A 14,512-nucleotide genomic window follows, 5' to 3' on the forward strand; every position below is an offset into this window, starting at 1 on the left:
ATACCGTAAAACCATTTAGTTTTTACGTAAGGTTAGTCTAAACATGCCAGCCAATGTCTTGCTGGGAAGGTCATGACCTTTTGCGCTCCCTCACCATTTCATGTCTGCCATGTTGCACGATGCCCCCACTTCTTTCTCAGAACATTATGGTCTTGGTCAATAGGCCAAATATGATTGACATGTAGTATTGGACAGAACTAGAATTGTTGCGATCCAGCAAATATTCAATCCAAGCAGCTATTTGCGATTACAGATTTGCATATACTGATAGTGCAGCGTTTTGCTGTGATTCCATTTATTGTGCTGCACTGCCATTTACTGATTGAGAAAAATGTAATCTCAAAATAATTTCAGAGGCTACAAATGCATGTTGTGAGACAGATAAACAGTTTTCAGGAAAAAAAAGAGGTTTTTAGGGAATGAATCATTGACGGAGATAAATCAAATATCAGACTTCAGGCATCTCATTCATTCGCAATATCGCAGTTTTCTTGCAAAATCCCTCTCGCTCTGCCTCTAACTTGGTTCTTGACAGATTGTTTGGTTCACTTTATGGGTATGTTGTCAGGAGTTGATAGAAAACAGTCATGGTTATCAGAGACAGAACTGGGGGAGGCTGAGATAAAGGTGAGTGTTTCTGTCAAACTCCCAAAAAATAAAAAAAGGTGCTGGGAATTCTCACTGGTAGACGACACCACAACGTGCAGCATCCTATTTTCTTTGCGTTTCAAATCTGAACATTTATCCAGCTGTGTGGCAGATAATCCCGTTCACTCCACTTGCTAAAACTAAAACGGGGGAGTCTAGCCGTATCTGGTTCTTGCTGGGCCTCGATGTTGAGCAATGAAATCGAGGCTCAGCTGTTCGCAGCAGCTTGGCCAGCTGAGACCGACGATGCGAGCTAAGACAAAAGGAGAAAATTCAACAATCAGTCCGGGAACTTCTCCAAGGCGAAATCCTTTCGCCTTGCTCAAAGTATCATGCGAAGCAGCATAACAAAGCCGGGGGAGATAGAGCTGGAAGACCGTGGGTGGCTTTTGTGCATGAAGTTGATCTACAGTAAAAAAAAAAAATTTTTTTTAAGTAAACTGCTCTGACTCCAGCAGGCAGGCAGTGAAGTGCCAGACTAATGAACTAATCAGACAGTCATTAGTTACTATCAGCTGAAGTCCAGGCCAGACGTTTTTTTTTCCCTTCTCCTTCCTTTGCTCCTTCGCAGCCAGAGAGAAGGGGAGCACGTAGGGAGCAGGATGCTCACTCAGCTGTGAAAGAGACTGTGTGTGTGTTTGTGTGCGCTGACCCTGCTTCTTGTGCTGCTTCGCGCTGAAACACACAGACCGGCGTGCGTGTTGGCGGTGCGTGCTTACAGCCATTAAACGCTGCAGCTTCTACTGATGATCGCCTGTCATAGCAATAAACTCGGTCTGAAACGCTGAACGCAAAAAACGAGGAGAGAGAGAGGAGGTGACGGAAGGGAAGAAGGGCGAGGAGGCTATTGGGGGTGGGGGGGAGGCGTCCTGTGGTGGGTGGGAGGGACAAACGGTGGGGTGGGGGAACGAATTAGGCAGTTGGGAGACAGTCAAAGCTGAGAGATAATACGCTTGGATTAGCAAAGAGAGAGCCGAAGAGTCCGAGATGAAGTGGTGGAGATACGGAGAAGGGCAGTTGTGTAATCTTGGGCTTTAAGATGAGCCGGCTACCACCGAGGTCAGTGGAGGAGCTCTAAATTACAGTGGATGAATAGATGTGGAGGGTGGGCAGGGGGGGATTGTGGAGAAGTAGGTAGCCTTACAACGAGGCTAACGATGACAGAGATAAAGATGTGGGACAAGGGATTAAGACAATTACTGTTTATGTATCTGTATGGCGGCTGAGATCTAATCCCTCACTCAAATAGACCTTGGTTCAGGTCAAGCAGAGAAAACAACAAGGGAGACGCATCGTGAGGCATAAAATAAAAATAAAAAACTGATTAAAAACGAGCAGATAATCAGTCCTGGCTCTGAATCTAAAAATAAGTTTCAGTGTCGCAGATGAAACACCATTAACGATCAGTATTCAGGTAGAAAGAAAATGAATATATCACATACCAATAATACCTAAATGGTCAGGTCTGTGGGCGGACATTCGGACCTCAGACAGACGGATAAACTCAACAAACTAAACCTCATCTGTGAAGGTCAAGACAGGGGCTTAATTGATTAGCTGGTGGCTACCAAGTAATCTTGCATATTCTTACCTCATAGTCCATAGATTTTTCCCAGGTGGCTTTGCTTCATCCAATTTTTCTGTTCAATCAGTCTGGCACAAGCTACAAAAACAGAAGATAAGGAGAGTTGGTTGGATAAAACCCCTGAATCCAGTGTAAAGACTGCACCAAAACAAGAAATACTAAACTTGTGATGCAAGCATGTGTATTAAAATATAATTATTTGGTGTGGTTGTGGAAAAATTGTACTTTTATTAAAAAATAGGATTTTTTAGACATTTGTTAAAACTGCCACTGTCATGACAGTATGAAATGAGGCAGGTAATCTGTGAGAAAACCAGCTCCCTGCAGTCCTACTGCCATATGCAGAAATACACCACTCGGTCAGAAACAACCAATCAGAGCTAGGAGGAGGAGCTTAGTGCTGCCAATCACTCTCATGCATTCTCATCTAACTCCATCCTCCTTTCTCTCTGCTGTGCTACAGATGGTTCCCCAAAATGGAGTCTGCCATAAATGCTCAGGCTAGTTAGCACAGCCACCAATGATGGTTGATAAACAGTTTTCCTGCATCTATAAGTTGTTTCTCCGCCATTAGCACACTGAGCAGCATGTACACAAGCATGATTGACAACACTATCACTTTATTTTTACCAAAATGGAGGAAGGAGATGACATGTTCTGTCATTCTGGTCTTTCTTACCGAAATAACAAATTACAATCATATTGAGGATCCTAAAACACAGAAAAACTTTTAGATTACCTCGTTTTGACTTTTGGTACAAATGGAAAATATCCAATATGCTCTTTCAAATGCAATTTGTATTTACCTGACACTTACTGATTGCTTTTGGTGATGGGAATACAACTGGCAATGTAATTTTATTTCATGTATGTAGCAAACTTCAGGCTGTTGCAGATTGCATTTTATTGAATCAATGATCTATTAATAATAAATCACAGGTAAACAGAACCTATGGCTGATGTGCTTTGGCTTCTTCTTGCTTGTGAATTCATTTCTCCCGCTTTAAGAGCTCCTACATGCTGAGAGAACTTAACTGTTGACCAAGTCTGAAAACTGTCCTTTCATGGCTCACTTCCCAAGTAGATACGCATTTGAAAAATCAGTACAAATACTGTTTGCATACATATTTATAATGATTTCTCCACTGTTTATGCTTGGTCTGGTGAGCCAGTCAGACAGCTGGAAGCCAGGTGCCACAAAGTTCTCAGTAATTATATCTTTCAATTGCTGCTTTTGATCAATTCTTAAGTTGAATATTTGATTTAAGGGCAGTTGGGTTTTAACTTATATATTCCAATTAAGACATAATAAAAATCCAATTGGATGCGTTTGGCTGTAATTACAAACACAGTTTTCAGAACTCAAATAAGATAATTAACTAGCATTCTGCAAACCCCTGCAGCTCAGAGCGAATAAATTAAAAATAGACAGAGAGCAGACACTTAACTAGGCTTTATACCCTGACCAATAATGGCTGCTTTATCCAGGGCTCTTAAAATCAATCAATGTACTAATAACAAAGTACAGTTCAAAATAGAGTCGGTTGTAGCTGCATACGAGTGCACTTGGTAGTGTGAGCCAGGAGGGCCATCTTTCACAACAGACTGATTTTAAAGTGCTAAATGTGTTTTTCTTTTTCAGCTAATCTTTATGATACAATAAAAAAAATATATAGCCCTGATGCATTTACTGTACATGTGGCTAAACAACAAGCCCCACTGTGGAAACAAAAGAAGAAAAAAACACTTCAAATCCAAATGAAAAATAAAACTTGGTAGATCAACAAAATTATATTCACAGCCTATAACATGAGTTGCAAGCAGTAAACATGAAAACATGAAATAATCTTTTGAAAACTGCCTCTCAAACCAAACCAATGACAACGGGAGAAATTATCAGATATCCTAGTGTGGGAAAACATTAAGTACCATCTCACTGAAACAACATATAGTTGTATATAGCTATAATATAGTTATTCCCTATTCTCATCTACACATACGTAAAACCAAGGGAAAACGTATGAAGAACACCAAGTTTCATTTTCTGGTGCACAACCTTCCTACTGCCGCCCTGGGCAACTGCCCATATAGCCCATTTCAAACATTGCGACTGCTTGTGCAAGTGAGTCTGGGATAAAATGGCAGACAGTAGACCAACAGTAAGTATCAGCAGAGACTCTGATAGTGGTCTATTAAACAAAAACAAAAAAAACAATTTAAAAAAAATGTCTCTTGATTGGGACTCCACATCAAAACAGAACCTACCAAGAAAATCCACTGTGTTATTTAAAACATCTCCATTTTGTTTTCCAGCACTAATCACTTTATGATGGTTAATGCATGACTTATGTAGATTAAATAATTATGGAATAACTTTGATAATTCCATGACGTTCTTCCCAGAAATCTCTTTTTTTGTTTCCGAGAACCAACCAAAAACAAGTTTATTTCCTTTCTACTGTGACAGAGACGCATGGTGAAACTTCACCATCTGTTAGCCCTGAAGCGGTCTTGAAAACCACGCAAAGGCAAGCAGAGATCCAATAAAAGCCTTGTGAAATGACTGACACGTCAGTGTTTAATCCAGACTTTCTAGGTGCGCTTGTGTCACCTGCGCCATTAGCCCGACCGTGACGTGTGAGGTAAAAATGAAACTGTGTGGACTCACAACAGGTCGAGTTAACTTAACACATGATGTGTTTATCTGCTCTGATAAAGAGCTCAAAAAGAGTTGACAGAAGGAGAAGGCATCGCGAGGAGCAACACAAAACAAGACGTCTAGAGTTTATTGATATAAAGATGGAGGTCTGTGTTAGTGAAACTATGAATCCCACATCTTTTGATTAAATTCAGAATCCAGCAGATGCAAAATGATTTAAATAATCTTCAATGAAACAGTTGGGGGGGGAAAAATTTACAATACAAATACGTATAGACACTTTTGATCCTCACACTGAGTTTATTGCTACAGAATGTAAATTAACCCTCATAACGCATGAAAAAATAATCATGCTACCTTGAAAATAATCTGAAAACTCAACTGCAGCATTCACATTAGCCTCGATGTGATTTATTTTTAATATTTAGTTTCAAACCGTTGTTTGAAACTTCATTACGGCTTGCTTCCCAAATGTGCATTTAGGAGAAAAAAAAACTGTAGAATCATTCAGTTCACTAATTACATGACTTCACCTTCTAAAACTTGCTACCTGCCTATTTGTCACTTTGCAGGGTCATCTGATAACACTACAAAGGGAACTCTCTCAAATTTTATTTTATTTCCATGCCTCATCATTGCAATTATTCTACAACTTTAGACCAACGTGTGGAAATACACTTTTTTCTTTTGATGTGACTAAGATGTAAAAACCACTTTAATATCTTTAATGAACGCCGGAATATTTAGTTTTTTATTAATTCTGTGTTTTGTCTACTTTCTGGTTAGATCATCACTGCTTTAGGACCATGAGAGCAGAGAGCTCCTGTAGTTGATTAATACCCAACACTAACCTGAGTGAGCTTGCCAAGTGTTGGCCTCTCTTCTTGCCACAAAATCAAAGGGCTGAGCCAATGTGACAGTCGCTGTGATGAATTACCTGCTGCCTTCCACAAAATGTGACATTAAAGGCTCAAGTGACTGCTAAAGTAAGACTGGGTTTCTTATCACCACTTTAACCCCCATCTGTACGCTTATTGCGGGGATGTGCCGCACAATACATAGTAAAACAATTAAAGTGCAAGAAACATAAACATAACTGTAGTTTGCCTGAACGTATAGCACTTAGACAAATTTAATAGCATTTGCTAAGTTTGAGTTTTATTGGAATTATGTATTTGGTCTAAATTTACAAGGTGAATCTCCATCCCAGTCTAAAGTTTTTTAGAGCTACTAAATGTCTTTTGTTGTTTATTTTTACTGGTTTACTAAAATTCTTCCCTTGTCGAGTGTTAAATGTTTTCCACCACTCAAAAGGTTGTCAGTGTAGGGCGTGCCATGGTGGCGTAGGGGATAGCGCAACCCACGTTTGGAGGCCTTGAGTCCTCGACGTGGCCGTCGAGGGTTCGACTCCCGGACCCGACGATATTTGCCACATGTCCTCCCCCTTTCCTGTCAGCCTACTTTCATATAAGGAACACTAGAGCCCACAAAAGACCCCCTGGAGGGATAAAAAAATGTTGTCAGTGCCATAAAGTATATACATTTATTTCAATATTTTGGTGGTACCTGAGCAGACTTTAAAACAGAATATCTTATAATATTTCTTTAAACAATTATTTTTCTTCTTCAGTTTAGATGGACAACAATGTCTAACAAAGTTTGCAGTTGTCCCACACTCTTTCCATTTTCAGATAAAAGATTGAACAGTGCTATGCGAGATGTTTAAACCTCAGGATATCTTTTTAACTTATCTTGCATAAATTTCTTCAACTTCTTCCCTTCTTTAGTTTGTATGATGTGGTTTGTTCGCGAATGTTCTCAAATCAGCAAACACCTAGATGAATAATATTATTAAACTAAACTTAGGTTAAATCTGAAGGCATTTAGGTGTGCTCGGCTTTATTAGGAAATTATGTACTGCAAAAACTCAAAATTGTATCAAGTATTTTTTGCGTAGTTTTTAGTACAAATATCTTTGCAAACTTGAAATAAGACTAAACTAACTTACAAGTAACTTTCCGGCAAGATATAAAGACTGTCTCAATAAATATTTTTCTAATACTGATAAAAAGAAAAGCGGTAGTTCCGCTGACAGGTCATTTCACTTTTGACATGAGAAAATGTCTTGTTATAAGTGAAATAATCTGCCAGTGAAATTAGTATGTCAAGTGTACTAAGACATTTGCACAAGAAATTAGACCAAAAATACTTAGTAAGATTTTGTGATTTTGTAGTGTAGGTGAATGTAAGTTTAGATTTTTATTTTTAAAACATTTAGAAACTGTGTATCCTTGTATGACAGAGCAACTTTGTGTTCATTTGTCAAATAAAGTTCTTACAAAATATGTTAAAATTAGAGGTTTTAATGTGAGAAAACAAAAAACGTCAATATTTGTGAATACTTTTGCAAGGCAATCTGACTTCTGAGTTGGACTGAATTACACTTGAAATAATTGGATGTAAATTATGTTCCTTTTTCTGAACAACACTTGACCTCAAAGAGTCGGGATGCAAGTATTCGTAATGGAGTTGATCTTGCGGGGCAACTCCACACCTGTGCCTTTTGTCTCTGTGTTGCAGAGAAAGAAAACCAATCAATAAGTCCAATCAATGGCTTCAAAGGTGTAGCCTAAGCTCTCCTCTATTCTCTGTTGCCCGTCATTCACTGCTGGCTGGCCAGACACATCTTGTTCCAGGAGGAGACAGCTATTCACTTAGTGACGTTCAACTGTCTGCGGAAAGCAAAGCTCTCCGTTACGAGGGATTTTGACAAGAGGCTGCGTTGTGTTTTCAGGGCCGGAGCGCATGGATCTGAGAGCTCAATGGATTTGGAGGGGTGGGGGGGGGGGGAGAAAGGACGGTTGAGGCAAAAAGGTTGAAGACGTGGTGACGGAGGTGGCTCTGCAGAGGAGCCACGCTGCGAGAACAGACGACTGCAAAGGCAGCACTCAGGAAATCATCAAACAGCAGTTGGTTAAGGGTCTCTCTTGTTCCGCAGCGAGCAAAGGGACCCAGATGACGTGACACCAGGCTGAGCCGATGAATGCGACTTTTGGCTCCGGTTATAGATAGTCCCATTTTGTTCGACACGGGCCGCCTTTCTTCCACTGGCAGCGAGCTGAATGGGGGGCTTGGCATTTGAAAAGAAGCCGAGAGATTTGCTGGCGGATTAATCCTTTCATTAGGGGAAAGTGAGACGCTAATTGCGGCAACAGCTGCATCTCTCATGTTTACACGGTTGACAGTTTAAGCGCCCATCCCTTTGAACGGAAAAAGGCAATTATCAATAAAAGCGGGGCAATCTCGCTATGATGAACTGAGCTCAAATTAGGCCTGCTTTTTCATTCCAGTGACGACTGTTATAGGAACGCAAACATCCCCATTGGCTAGCAGCACGTGGTTCTGAGGGGCATTGTCGCCCCGACAAAGACCAAACACTTGAGTTTCTGTGAGAAAGAGCTACAAGGGAGACGGATCAAAGATGTTTAGCTGGCAAAGAGAGGATGCAGGGATGAAGCGGGGTGAAAAGGGGCTTGTACAGACTGCAAGGGAATAAGAATCGGGTGTGTTGACACACAACAGAGCAGAGTTTGCCAGAAAACCAGAAGTCGAATTACATGGATAACTAAGAAACTTAGTCAAAGCAGTTGTCTATATCCTGGAGCATGACTGTAGGATAAGGCAAATATCAAGAGACATCAGCCAATGGCGTCCCAAAGAACAGGAAATTCAAACAGAAGAGAAAGTTGCTGAGGAAGTGGGTCAGGCACAGAGGTTGAGAAGCAAAACAGGACGAATGAGAAAGGGGCAAAAGGGATTAAAAGAGTAGGAAGAGATAGATGGAGGATGAATAAAGTAGGGGAACTGCATGAGTATGAGGAAGAAAAAAAACAGAACCCGAGTAGCCTAGCAAGGCAGGGTAACACTCACTGTTTGAGCCGATCAATTTCCCGTCCCCTCAATAATTGATGTGACGAGCAGGGTGGGCTGTTATCTGTCAGACTTGAGCAACCGAAATACAATTCCCACTGGGAGCCCAACTCACGTACACACACACATGCGTATACATACCCACTCCTCTGCACAGGCACAAAACACTCCTGTGCAGCACACTACACACACCAGCAGCACAACCTAGCAGCTAACCTTGAGACGCGCGTTGGCTAAAGAAACAAAGAAATGAAATTCAACAGAAAATGGAAATTGTTTGGGCTCAATGTCGCTCTTACTGTCAACTTCATGGTCATACTGCATTTTTGCCACCGACACTTTCATTCATCAACTGAGGGCTTTTTGGCCATTTTGCATGCAAAGGCATCAGGCAGGTCTCTTCTCACGTCCTTGTGTTGCGTCCTTTTAATCTCACACCCTCCATCTTCTGCCGGACTCACAAATCATGTCACACATGCACATTTCAGAGTACACTCTGCAATGCTGCCTGCACGTTTGACCCGTGGCCTGTAGAGACACACACATATGCATAGTCAGAAGCATCCAGTGATGTACATGAGTCTCATATTAATTTGGGAGCTTTGCGTATGCACTTAACCCCTTATTATTTACCCAGAGTGAACTGACGATAGTGCTGAATTAAATTGACTGGTTTACTGGTGCAGACATGATTCTTAAGCAGATTTTGGGATTTTCAATGGAGTTGAGGTCAGGGCCTTTCCAGAAGTTTAATGTTTGCAGTACAAAGTGGGTTCTGATCTGTGTTCGGGAATCACTGTCTTGTTGAAGGACCCAGTTAAGTTAAAATTTAAACACGCTGACCCAAACAGCTAATGGAAGGCATGAGTAAACTCATTAGGATGCCCAGGAACAAACATAAGCCTAGCAAAATCTGGAAGCAGCTCGGAGAGCAATGTCACCGTCAATAGATGGAAGTTAAGTTTTTCTTTCACCGATTAAAATTTTATGTTGAACTGTACAGAGGGGGTGCCAATCAACATAGAAGCACCCGCTCCAAAATTGGCACCTTCAAGCTTGAATGAAACTTGTCCACATGAATAAGTAAAATGACTTGAAGGAAACTTGCATCGTCACCCAAAAGAAAAGTTGAGTCATTTCATCACACAAGTCAAAGAACACTGTCCGGACTGTAAAGCCTGGTGGTAGCAACGTCAAGCTACGGAGCTCTTTCATCAACATTGCAGAAAGAGAATGAAAAACTAAAAATGGACCATCTTGACGTTCTTCAACTTTACCTAAAATGAACAGCTAAGTAGTTGAAATGGTACACTAGTGTACTCTTAGTAGGACAATGATCCCAATTCCCCAATTGCGCATCAAAACTGGTTGAGGAAGGGATTGAAGAGGCTAACATCGACTCTCTGGGATCTCAACCTTACTGAACATTCATAAGTTTTGCAGTTCAGGGTAGGAGAAGTTGGTTCTTCAGGGGTTCAGGAACATCCCGGTATGGAAAAGCTCGGTAGCCAGCATAGATTGACGCATGATAAAAGTCCGTCTCCGTTGAGATGTAGGCACTTTTTTGATGTTACACCAACGACATGATGCCATTTTTGATTTGAAGATTGATCACAAATCCAATCAGAACTATGTAAGAGGCTTGAAGATGGCTACCAAAAACCTTCTGTACAACTTACTCAAAGACTTATCTACAGATAAGTCCAGGTTATGTGCATGGACTTATCTTGCACATAACCTTTTTTTTGCTCTTGTTTGGTTTTCAGAAATCATTGAACCTGTAATCTGTTATCAGTCCATCATAAAGGAACGGAATCGCATAAAACAAAGACACACATGACATAGATGGATGTGTGTAAACTTCTGAGCTGCTCTGTCTATATAAAGACACAGAGCAGCTTCAGGCTAGGTAGCAGTTATCAGGAGCATTAGCCAGGCATGTGGAAGGAGCCTCCGCCTGACGGAGCACAACAGAAACAAGCTCCCGCTCAGCCCAAATCTATCAGGACCTCCTCATGTCACTTTACCCAGATGTGTCACACCACAACACCCACACACTCCCCACACCTCGGCTCCAACTCCAGCTGTATCTCATGCGATAACACAAAAAGAGAGAGGAGGCTCACTCGCAGACATCTGATTGACTCCATATGTACGGATCAGAGAAATATCCGATCATCACTCGCCTTTCCTCCTCGTGTCTGCTGACATTTACCGCGTTCCGTGTCACGGCGTGTTTGGTGCAGGTGCGTAGAGAGGGACTGTGACAAAAGTAGAGCAGAATACATTAGTGTATCGTTGTTGCTGCGAAAACACCGGAAGGGAAAAACCTCTGAGAAGAGGCCCGACACCCTCGCAAGCGCTAAAGACGAGGCGAGCTGAAATAGTTCGTCAGAATCAAACGTTATGGGGGAAAAGGAGGGGCGTCCGTCGTATCAGGCCGAGAATCTCTAATTAGGTATTTGGAGGCATTTCAACTGGCCAACTCAGAACAAAAAAAAGTTTTAGACTGAAAGGCTTTAAAACATAAATAGCCTTAAAATTCATGAGTCACATCGTGGGAGTCAGCTGAACATCGGCAAGCGCAGTCATCGTCACGGCATGTGTCCAGAGAAGAGAAAAACTTCGGGGGAAAAAAAACAAAAAAGCATAACAAATCTAAAACACTCAATCCACAGAAAAGCAGATCTGCAAGGACACGATAGCATGTAATTGTCATGTTTGGGTAAATCTGTTTTATTTACTTCTGGATAAGAACGAAGGGGCCCCCACACAGCCAAAGGAACAGTCTCCCTGCAGTGTTGTAGTTGAATTTATGTCTGGTGACAGCTTTTAAATTATGTGCCATTCATGGCGGTAAACAGAGAGGAGCCAGGGGAATGCTGAGTGATGTGAGAGAAAAGCTGTAATTGCTTCTAAAAGAAGGAGCAAGATGAGACAAAAATATTCTATTTCTCCCATTGACAGAGGCAAGTCGAGGAATAATTTCGGGCACAAATTTGTTTTGGTTTCGACCTTGTCTGTTTTCAGTTTTGGTAGCTTGTAAATGAGATGAAGACCTGGACTGGAAATTACTAACAATGACAGAGGTAAGAGTATAGCCCCAACATCAGAAGAGATTTAAAAGAGAATCTGCGATTGCTTTAAATCATACAAATCCAAATAAATTTTACTCATTACTCTGTATTCAGCCTCCCCCTATTCTGTTACACATAAATAAGTATCACTACAACCTTCAGAGGTCACTTGTTTACTACGCATAATCCACAAAGTGTGTAATTTAATCTCAGAGTAAATGCAGGATAACACTGGAGTGGCTTAAAGCAAGTTGAGATTGCTAAGCAACATAAGATATACTTTTTTGATGGTTTTGCTTTAAAGGGGAACCAAAATGCAGATGGTGAGTGCATTTGGGTCTATTCACCTGGTAGATAAATCCTCTAGGTGGGAAGATTTATCTACAAAAACCAAAAACAAAATTGGCAAACGTGACTAGCGTGAACGAAAAAACGACTGACAGCGACGATTAACGATGACAAGACTCCAGCAACCAAACAGCGACGAGACAGGGATTCAAATAGCACAACAGACAGATGACAAGCCTGACAGAGACGAGGGAGACACAGGTGAAAAGCGTGAGCTTGATTAACTGCAACAAAAGCAAAGCTGAAACCCGACAGACCTCACAATAATGCAGGAAACAGGAAACTTGGGGCGTAAACTGAACTAAAACCAATGAAACCTGACGGGAAAATAATCAAAGCTTGGAACCAAACCGAGACAAGAACTTGATAAATGAAGAGCACAATAACCAAGAGCAGAAAGTAAACTATGGAGTAAGGCTGGATGAAGAATAGCAGATTATAGAAAAGACAAGACAAGGAAAGCAGAACAAACAGGAAAACAGAAACAAGTATTCAAATGTAAATTAGGCACGAATAAAATAAACCCAGATTATCAGGAAATAAGCTGGAGATATAATACACGAAGAACAGCAGAACTGAATACAAACCTAACAGACACGACTAATAAAAGTAACGACTATGAACATAAAACACTAGAAGACAAGAAAATAAAACCCGTAACAAAACCATAAAACACTCAGACGTTGTGACAGAGATACCGGGGAGCAGCAGCAGCCTCACATACAGAAAACAGATAATATACTCAACATAAAGTAAAACACAAACTGATAAACAGGTAACTCCCTTTCACTGAGCCCCTGTTGAATGGGTGAATATCCTGAGGATTGAACATGTCATGGACACCTTTTCAGTCCATCATCACAAAATATAGAGTTTGGCACAATTCCAAACAAAGATCCGGCTGTCCACTTAAAAAGCCATTTTCAAGAGAAAGTAATAAGAAGGCCTGCTTGTAGTTTATCACAAGGCATGTAGAGGACAACAGGAAACGTGGCCAAATGGCAGAAACTTTATAAAACTTTATATCATGCTATGACCTCCAGCAGCATGACATACGTTTCTCAGTGTTGGGGGAAGATGGATAGAGCCAAGTACAGAGTACAAAAAGCTTGAGACTGGTGTGGAGGTCAGCATGCTACGATCAGGGCATATCGATGTGTTCGAATGGACCAGTTAAAGTAAAAACCTAGATCCAATTAAGAACCTTTGCCAAGACTCGACCATTTTTGTTCAAAGAGGATCTTGAGCTGTTTAGCGCAAAGTTGGTAGAAGCCTGAGCAGTAATCACAGTGAAAGGCGGTTCTACAAACTATTCACCCTTTGGGGCGGGGCATCAGGGGAGGGGCTTAATAATGCAAGCGCATGCCACACTTTTCAGATTTTTTGTGGAATACGTTATTCCCTCATCACTTTACTAATTATGGGCTTTTTTATGGTCTATAACATACAATCCCAATAATGTATAAGATCAAAAGTTAAAGGAGTATGAATATTTTTCTAAAGTGTATTATTTTGTTTCAGTGTTATGTGGTTTTAACACCATTAAATATTTAACCTATTCTTCCAAAGCCAAATGTTCCAGAGACTTTACCAACAACATATTTAACGTGTGTTTGCGTCTCTTTCTCTCAGCCGTCCTGAGATTGACAGCTTGTTTGGATATTTCCCTCAGTAACCATGCCAGGATCGACTGCAAAGTCCCTTCAACCTGGGAATATTTTGGGATGTTAAATGATTGGAGCTCGTTATTGACTGGCAAAAACACAAAACGTCCACGTGTTGCCACGTGACATGGCAGCCAGAAGAAGATACCGGCCATCCAGGATATTCAGACGTAATAAAGGTAAATGTATCACTTGTTTACGTAATCCTGGATAAAAAGTTATTTCCAGATTTGAAATGCAAAATTCTTCCCATGAATCAGTGAGTGGCTTTATTAAACTACGTCGGCGTGCTCCACTTCCATTTTTGCGATCAACATTTCTCAGGCTCTTAAAAATAGTCTTGCACCATGTGTAAAAATAGTTTAAATCAGAGAACAGATACAATAAGCTGGGTGGAGGGAGAGGAAGTGTGTGTGTGGGGGGGGGGGGGGTAAATAGTATGATAATAAAAGTATCAAGGCATTTCTAGGGCAGGACAGATGAGGAAAAGAGCTTCTCGGGACCGAGCTCGGTTCCCAAGTGAGCAGCTCACATGTGGAAAAGACGAGGGAACATTTTTTTTTAAAAAAAAGCCTCGTCGACTGAGAAGAGACAAATGACAA

General features: G+C 41.0%; 1 protein-coding gene across 2 annotated transcripts in view; it reads right to left on the minus strand.

Moving 5' to 3' along the window:
• Positions 1-14,512, minus strand: part of cdh24b (cadherin 24, type 2b) — a 239,028-nt gene that overhangs the window by 207,621 nt on the left and 16,895 nt on the right. Inside the window, exon 2 of one of the 2 annotated variants that reach the window (XM_028021098.1) lies at positions 2,240-2,311. The exons of the other annotated variant lie outside the window; for it this stretch is intronic. The gene's annotated coding sequence lies outside the window, so the exon portion shown is untranslated. The remainder of the gene's footprint in view (positions 1-2,239; positions 2,312-14,512) is intronic. 2 annotated transcript variants of the gene reach the window in all.

This window comes from Xiphophorus couchianus, chromosome 6 (assembly GCF_001444195.1).
Source record: "Xiphophorus couchianus chromosome 6, X_couchianus-1.0, whole genome shotgun sequence".
Lineage (NCBI taxonomy): Eukaryota > Metazoa > Chordata > Actinopteri > Cyprinodontiformes > Poeciliidae > Xiphophorus > Xiphophorus couchianus.